Consider the following 7,759-nt stretch of genomic DNA (forward strand, 5'->3'; position numbering starts at 1 on the left):
GGTCTGGGTCTTGAACATGACACACTAACTCTCATAGGGAAAATTGGACAAAAAATGTTTGATGATGGCAGAGTTATTGATGGACAAGAAACATAAATGTTAGCTTTTTAATCTAAGTTGACTTTGAAGCTAGAAAATTTTGGACTTGCGTCTGACACGTCATTTTAAAATAGGGAACGTTTATGCCATGTAATTTCAAATGTCTTCATCCACGGATAGGTATGGAATGACAAGAAACACCCATGTAAACCGTTTAAACCCCTAATGTGAATCGATCGTGGAGCTAGTGGTCTGGTTGTTATGCACGACACGTTTTCTCTTTATTGGGAATATTTTCTGCTAATTAATTTCAAAATTTCTTGATTAATGACAAAGTTACGAACCGGATATGAAACAGACCCTTTTAACCTTTCACTTGACTTCTAAGTGGTAAACTTGATCTTGGAGCTAGGGGTCGGGTCTTGCTCGTAATCATTTTGTGGGGTCGAATTACGTGAGTTTGGTTTTCATGTTTTTGTGTGTGTGTGTGTGTGTGTGTGTGTGTGTGTGTGTTTTCATTTCGTTTTCATTCCCATATTTTTGTTTCTTTCTTTGTGGTTTGTATTGTATGTATGCCTTATATAAAACAACAGTGTGTTTATTATTTGCATGGCTTAAATGCATTTCATTTAGTCAATATCTCTTTGATTAATGGTAAAATTTTCTGGTCTGCCATTCGGCTTATGATACTTCTTGTTGTGTTGTCACATAGTTCATGAAGGAATCTAAATGTTTACGGGGAAAAAAATAATGTCGATGGGGAGTTTTTGAACCCACACAGTAAAAGATCTGTTTAACATGGACTGTATGCTTTACCAATTGGGGCTAATTTGCAATTGGGACAAAATCTTAAAATATTTAGATTGTAACAGATTAATGACGAGTTACGAATCGGTCTGAAACAGACCCTTTTTTCCTTTCACTTGACTTCTAAGTGTAAACTTGATCTTGGAGTAGGGGTCTGGGTCTTTAGCGTTTAAAACCTCCTTATGGGAAACATTTATGCCAAGTTGTTTCAAACCCCCTATTGATAACAGAGTTATATATCGGACACGTAAAGATCTATTATGATATGACTTCTAAATATGACACTGACCTTTGGAGCAAGGGATCTGGGTCTTGCGTGTGATACATTGTCTGATTATAGTTACCATTTATGCCAGATATTTCAAAATCCCCCCATGGATAGCAGAAATATGGATCGGACACAAAATAACCCTGTTAACACATTGACCTTGGAGCTAGGGTTCTCATTTTGATAAACATTTATGCTAAGTACTTTTAAAACCTCTTGATGAATGGGAAAGTTACGATCGGAAAACCCAAAACAGACTGTTTGAATTCTAAGTGTGACCTTGACCTTGTAGAAGGGGACTGAGTGTTACACATGAAACGTCGTCTCATTTAGGTTAATATATTTATGCCAAACTATTTCAAAATTCCTTCATGGATGACAGAATTACAGCCCGGACAAAAATTTACAAAGTTACGGTCGGCATTAAAATCAGAGAACTACTGAAGTGTAAATAAAAAATTATTTGCTGAAAATATTTAAATGATGTAAGGATATTATCATTAAATAAAATCCTAAAATTATTAATGCTTTTTTTTATCTTTTTTTTATTATTTCTTGAAATGATATTGATATATACTTAATCACTTAATAACAACATAATTATTAGCCCTAACAAAATCTGAAAAATAGATCCTCAGAAGCAACGAGGACAAAACAATAGTAAATATTGCAGACTCGATTTGACTGATAGTTGGTTTAATTTGTACGTTAGTCAGCAGTGTACATGTATTTAGATAATTTACAACCATGCTTTGCACGGAATGAATTTGCAACCATGCTTTGCACGGAATACCATGGATCAGAGGGATAGACTGGCTATATTCATCACTGAAACCCGGCAAACTGTATGAAATCTAAAGTGGTAGGATATTCATGGCATGGTTTGTGTCTTAGATTCCTGTGTCGTTATTCACCCCGTTCCCCACCCATACCCAACTCCCACAAACATACAACATTATTACCAAATCGTATTCAGTTTCAGTTAGAAGAAACCTCAGAATATTTCTGTCCTAAGACACTGGCCCTATTACAAAATAATTTCACAAATATTTTTCTTGGGGTGGGCTGTTTTAAGCAAGGTGTGGACTCAGCTGAGCGATCTTGGGCCAACAAGGCCCTCTTGTTGCTATACGTAACAGCACTTATCATTAAGATAAATTTTTTTGTATTACATAAACCCGTTAATTTTTCTTCCTCAAAAAAATATATATACACAAGGAAATTGATTTGTCATAGTGTCAAATAGGAAGTGCGGACATTTAGCGTTGGTGTTTGCGACATATACGGTGGGGAAATTTTTGCGACATTTAACGTTAAAGGTGCGACATTTAGCGACAGGGCGATTTTGCGACATTTGGCGGTGGTTGCGACATTTAACGTCCACCTTACGACATTTAACGGTGGTTGCGACATTTAGCGGCGTTGCGACATTTAATGTTGCCACAATGCTTTTGTTTTAAACTGGTGCCCCCCCCCCCCCTCACCCTCCCATCCTCCATCAACAATTTCTGGCCCCAGCCTGTGTGTAACGAAATTCAGGTCGACTATAGACATGCGATACAACGCGCGACAATACGGAGCGCGAGCTTAATGTCTCATGAGCTAAACAGGACTCCATAGAATTACTTAGTTCAGACCTGAAATAAATCTAGTACTGTGGCGAGTACCTTTAGATATGAAATATATAACGTATGTATGGTGCGGAACCACTGAAAAGCAAACGTGCAGATTAGAGTGAAAGGTCAATTCAGCCCTTCCAAATCAAGCATGCATTACCCAGTCTTATCTCTAAGTTTTAAAGACTGTTTAACTTACCTTATTTTGCTGGCGACATTTAGCATTGGTGTTGCGACATATACGTAGGGCAAATTTTTGCGACATTTAACGTTAAAGGTGCGACTTTTTAGGTCAGACGTTTTTTGCGACATTTGGGGTGTTGCGACTTTAACGTCAACCTTGCAATTTTAAAGGGGGTTGGGGGGGGGACAAGCCGGGGCAAATTTAAACGTTCCCACCTGTGAAAGTGGGGTTCCCCATGGGAAAGTATATAGCAAGACCAAAATGCTGAAGACTCCCAAAACCTATATGTTAAAAATTTCCACATGTACAAGATTTTTATAGAGCAAAACCCTTGTTGAAGAAAATTTGTTTTAAATCAAATTAAATAATAAAAAATATCTTTCATTTATCATACAGCTTTCTTTTGTTTTGTGAAATAAAGATATATTGGATATGAACTTTTTTGGTGGGGGACACTTCATACGCTTAAAACCAAATTTGCTTTCAGGAATTTTTATAAAATCTAACTTGGTTTACGAGAACTTGATTTGAGCAAAACCGCCTACGTTTTAAAAATATTTTATAGAAATTTTGTGGGGCATAAACTCCCGAAGTGAAATTTTTGTTTTTTAACGTTTGGAAGGTGTTAAATATTTTTAATACGGGTAAATTTATAAATACGCTGGAAAAAAACTTCGTCCTTGGCGACGAACTGCGAAATTCCCACTTCAGCTTTCTCACCGGTCTTGCATATATAAAAAGTACATAATAAAAATGCATTAGGTATCTACTTACATCTCATGTTAAGGGATTAGGGATAAGGATTTATAATGTCAAAAGGGATTAGGATTAGGTATTTCATTTATGTTATCCTCTTTGTGGCAACTACTTTATAAAAATAAAGTATATTATTTGAAAAATAGGTTCAGTTACACTGAATTGTTCAGAGTTTCTAACTGCGCAGTTAACAAAAAAAGACGACGCACAAGATCTGTAATGAAATATATAATGTAGCAAGACAACAAACCGGAAAAAAAGAAGAAATTAAGAAATGGGTTTATTTAGTCTGTTTATGGGCAGTAATGAAATATATAATCCTGCAAGACAAAAAACTGAAATGAATCACTAGGAAATAAGAAATGGGTTTTATCGGGTCTGTTTATGGGCAATGAAATAAGTAATGAAATACATTATACTGCATATGCTCATTTGCGCCAGTTTAAGCCATTATGTTTTTTAGGAACAGCCAAACCCCGACTTCCTTTTACAATAAGTATATTTTAACTAAATCATGGCCTTGGTCTGGCTTTCATAAACTCAAACCACAACACCAGAAGTATAGTGGACGCAACTTGACCCCGATGGTTGACCTTTGTATTATAATACATTATTGGCCAGTTTTTCAACTCTAGCACTAAGAAATGCTCAAACCAGTATTAGTTCAGCCATCGCTCAACCTTGTTTTCTAACGGATTTTTACTAATACTCGGCGGGTATATTTGCGATGTATTAGCTAAGCCTTAGTCACACACACTGGCGCCAGATCAGAAAGAAAATGCCTCTGTACATGTTATACCCTACCCCTAGGTATTCTATAAGAACCATGGTCATGAACGGGAAAGTGCACTAACCCGTTTCAATCGTACATTTCTCAACTTAAACGCGCAGTTCGGTGAATGGGTACCTAGCATATTGAACAAGCGATAATTTATCTTCCATCGTGCACCAGTCACATTGTCTCAATATTCCATACTGCTGAGATTATCAACATATTTTATGCTTTCGTCAACGTTACAGAAAAAACTTGCTTGAACTTCCCTAATGAACATCCGGTCTAGAGGTCACGGCAGTGCGCACATGTTTGGCGAAACGTAAACAAACAAAAACAGATTTTAAAAAAATCAAAATTTTACACTAAAACTCGAAATGAAGAATGAAATTCATCTTGTATATGATCTTTAATTTGAAATCGTACATTGGTCTGCGTCTGTTCTGTATATTTTATTCATTTTGCACATTTTGCTGCATTTTCACATTTTAGCGAACACGTGTAGTAAAATGACGATTGACATACATTTTTACAACAGCCAATCAGAATGGTTTTGTAATCTAGAACGGAACTTCACCAGGGAAGTTCAAGCAAGTTTTTTGTGTAATGTTGAAATTACTATAAACTACGCGTTGTTTTTCTAAGATAAAATGTATTGAAAAATGTGACCGGTACACAATGGAAGATAAATTACCACTTGTTTGATATCCATAGTACACATTTACCCCACTGCATGTTTTAGGTATGAAATGCGCGATTGAAACGGGTTAGTATATTTTCCCGTTCACGACCATGGTTCTTATAGAATACCTAGGGGAAGGGTATATGTACAGAGGCATTTTCTTTCTGATCTGGCGCCAGTGGTCACACACTATGAACATGTAGATACAGTCATCGGACCGTTTCGCTGTATTTTTACATATATAAAACGTGTTACTTTGGTGATTTACTACTTTCGAAAAAGAAATTCTCATAGAAATCATAGAAAAATACAAAGACACATTAAAACACAAAAGCACTAGCGCCCGTCTAATGAATGAAAAAAAAAAGATGCTGGGAAAAGGTGACTTTAATTCAAGGTAAGACTACAGCATTCCTATGTTTGCTCATTGTCTTATTGTTTTCATTATTCCTAAATGTTCCACCTTTCATGTACAAAACACGTGCAATATGCACTTGTAATTAGGAATGCATTTGTAAATTTAAATTAATAGTATAGGTACTCAGACTGCACTTGCAAATGCATGAATTTCAAAATCCACACGTCATTGAAAGGAGACATGTATATGTAGACGAGCGTATCCATATATAAATATGTTCAACTACATTTGTTTTTGCGTTACATGTAATTGTTATTATTACATGCACTTATATATTTATGCTAGCACATATATTTTGAAACGTGTACAAACGTAGCGAATTTAGTAAAGTTAAAATTGAAGAGTTGAATCGGTTACATTTTTAGCTCGACTCTTCGAATAAAAAAAGAGCTTTTGCACTCGCCCCAGCGTCAGCATTGGGGTCGGCGTCGCCGTTGGTTTAAGTTTTTTGTATAAAGTAAAACATCTCTAATACTAGCTTTGCCGAGACGAAATCTATCCAAAAGTCCAAATCGTCGTACATAAGGAAAGGGTTTGCTCAGTCCCGTATCATTCCCTCCCTCCTCAACATTTCTGCTTTAACTTCATGCTGGAAATTTAAGTCCATGTCTAAATATTCCGCCTCCATCTTTTCTTAAACCACCTATACCCCAGGTTTAAAATAACAATAGAAAGATAAGCCATTGCTGACACCGCTCAAAGTAGAAAAATCCAATCGAAGGTTTAACTTTTGTCGAACCCGTTATTCACGTGCTGACTTAAGCGTTGTAAATATATCCGACACGGCTTAAGTCGGAGCTTAAGTCTTTACTTAATAGTTGAAAAACTGGCCAAATGAGGCACAACCTATTATTGAAAAGGAGTGTACGTAAAACACGAGCTGCATGAGAAAGTGGAAATATGAATGTGTGTAATTATAAATTGGTGTACTGGAAAGTTTTAACTGATCAAATGTAAGTATGCATACTTTGATACTGCACTGTAAACAAACTAATTTCATATAAATACACATGGCTACCCTAATCACTCTTTATTTCTACAATGAAATAACCGATATGAATAATCAGCCTAAGGTCAACCATCGCGGTTAAGTTGCGACTACTAAACAACGTAACATGTTTCATAACAATCCTAGGTCTGGTGACTCTACGTTAAATACTTTTTGAGATATACATGACATATATTCGGACAGACGTACTGACAAGAACAATTTTAGGTCTCCCATTAAACAACAAGAAACAAACGCTGTCGGTTGACAGCGCACTCGCACTCGACTATTCGAAGAATTGATTGAAGTATGGGTTCAAAATATTAACAGAGATTTTCTGATAAAAGATAAAAAATAGATAAGACAAACAATCTACCTGTATTTGTGGATCTGGATATATCTTGCACTATATGGCAACGTGTGGCCATGAAGGTAAGCAAGTGTTCAAAGTTTCAAAGTTATATATCAAACATATTTGACAAAATATGGAATTGCATGCGAAACGTAACTAATTTCTATGCCAAAAGAAAACGCCATAACTGAGCTAAAGACCTTGTCCTATTTATGTCTTGCGTACATATGTATACTATGATGGTAAACAAGTCATCGGAAAAAGTTGTTTAAAGGTACTTCTATTTCTGTCTCTAATGGCTTCAGAAAGGGATCAAATGCCCCGTGTTTAAACTACAGACAAAGTTTAATGAAAATTGAGCAAAAAACGTCATGAAAAAAATGTTTAAAGGTATTTCTGTGTTTCGCTCTAGAGGACCCTACAAGGGGACCATTGCGCGTTTTAAAACAAATTTGGACCTTATAAAGGTGGCACAGACCAAGTTTGATCAAGATCCATCACGCTGTTCATAGCAGAAGTCGTTCAAAGCTTTTCTTCTAGTTTTAGCTCTAGTGGTCACGAAAAGCGGTAAAGTGCCACAAGCAGTAACCGTTAACGTCCGCAAATTTTGTTTCCCTATTGAGAACTAGGCAAATCTAACTTTTGGTAAGTAACACACAAGATATAACACCTAAGAGGTAATACGTAACATGTAAGAGGTACGTAACACATAATATGTCATACATAAGAGGTTATGCATAAAAAATAAGACAAAATGTCCCTAATAGGCTTCCGTAAAGATGTATCATGAAAATAATGTATCTATATCCGTTTTAAATGAAACAAAAATTTAATGTTTCATAAAATAATAGTGGGGCCAGAAGTAGTAATTTAGCGA

Source organism: Mercenaria mercenaria, chromosome 14 (genome assembly GCF_021730395.1).
Source record: "Mercenaria mercenaria strain notata chromosome 14, MADL_Memer_1, whole genome shotgun sequence".
In the NCBI taxonomy this organism is placed as follows: Eukaryota; Metazoa; Mollusca; class Bivalvia; order Venerida; family Veneridae; genus Mercenaria; species Mercenaria mercenaria.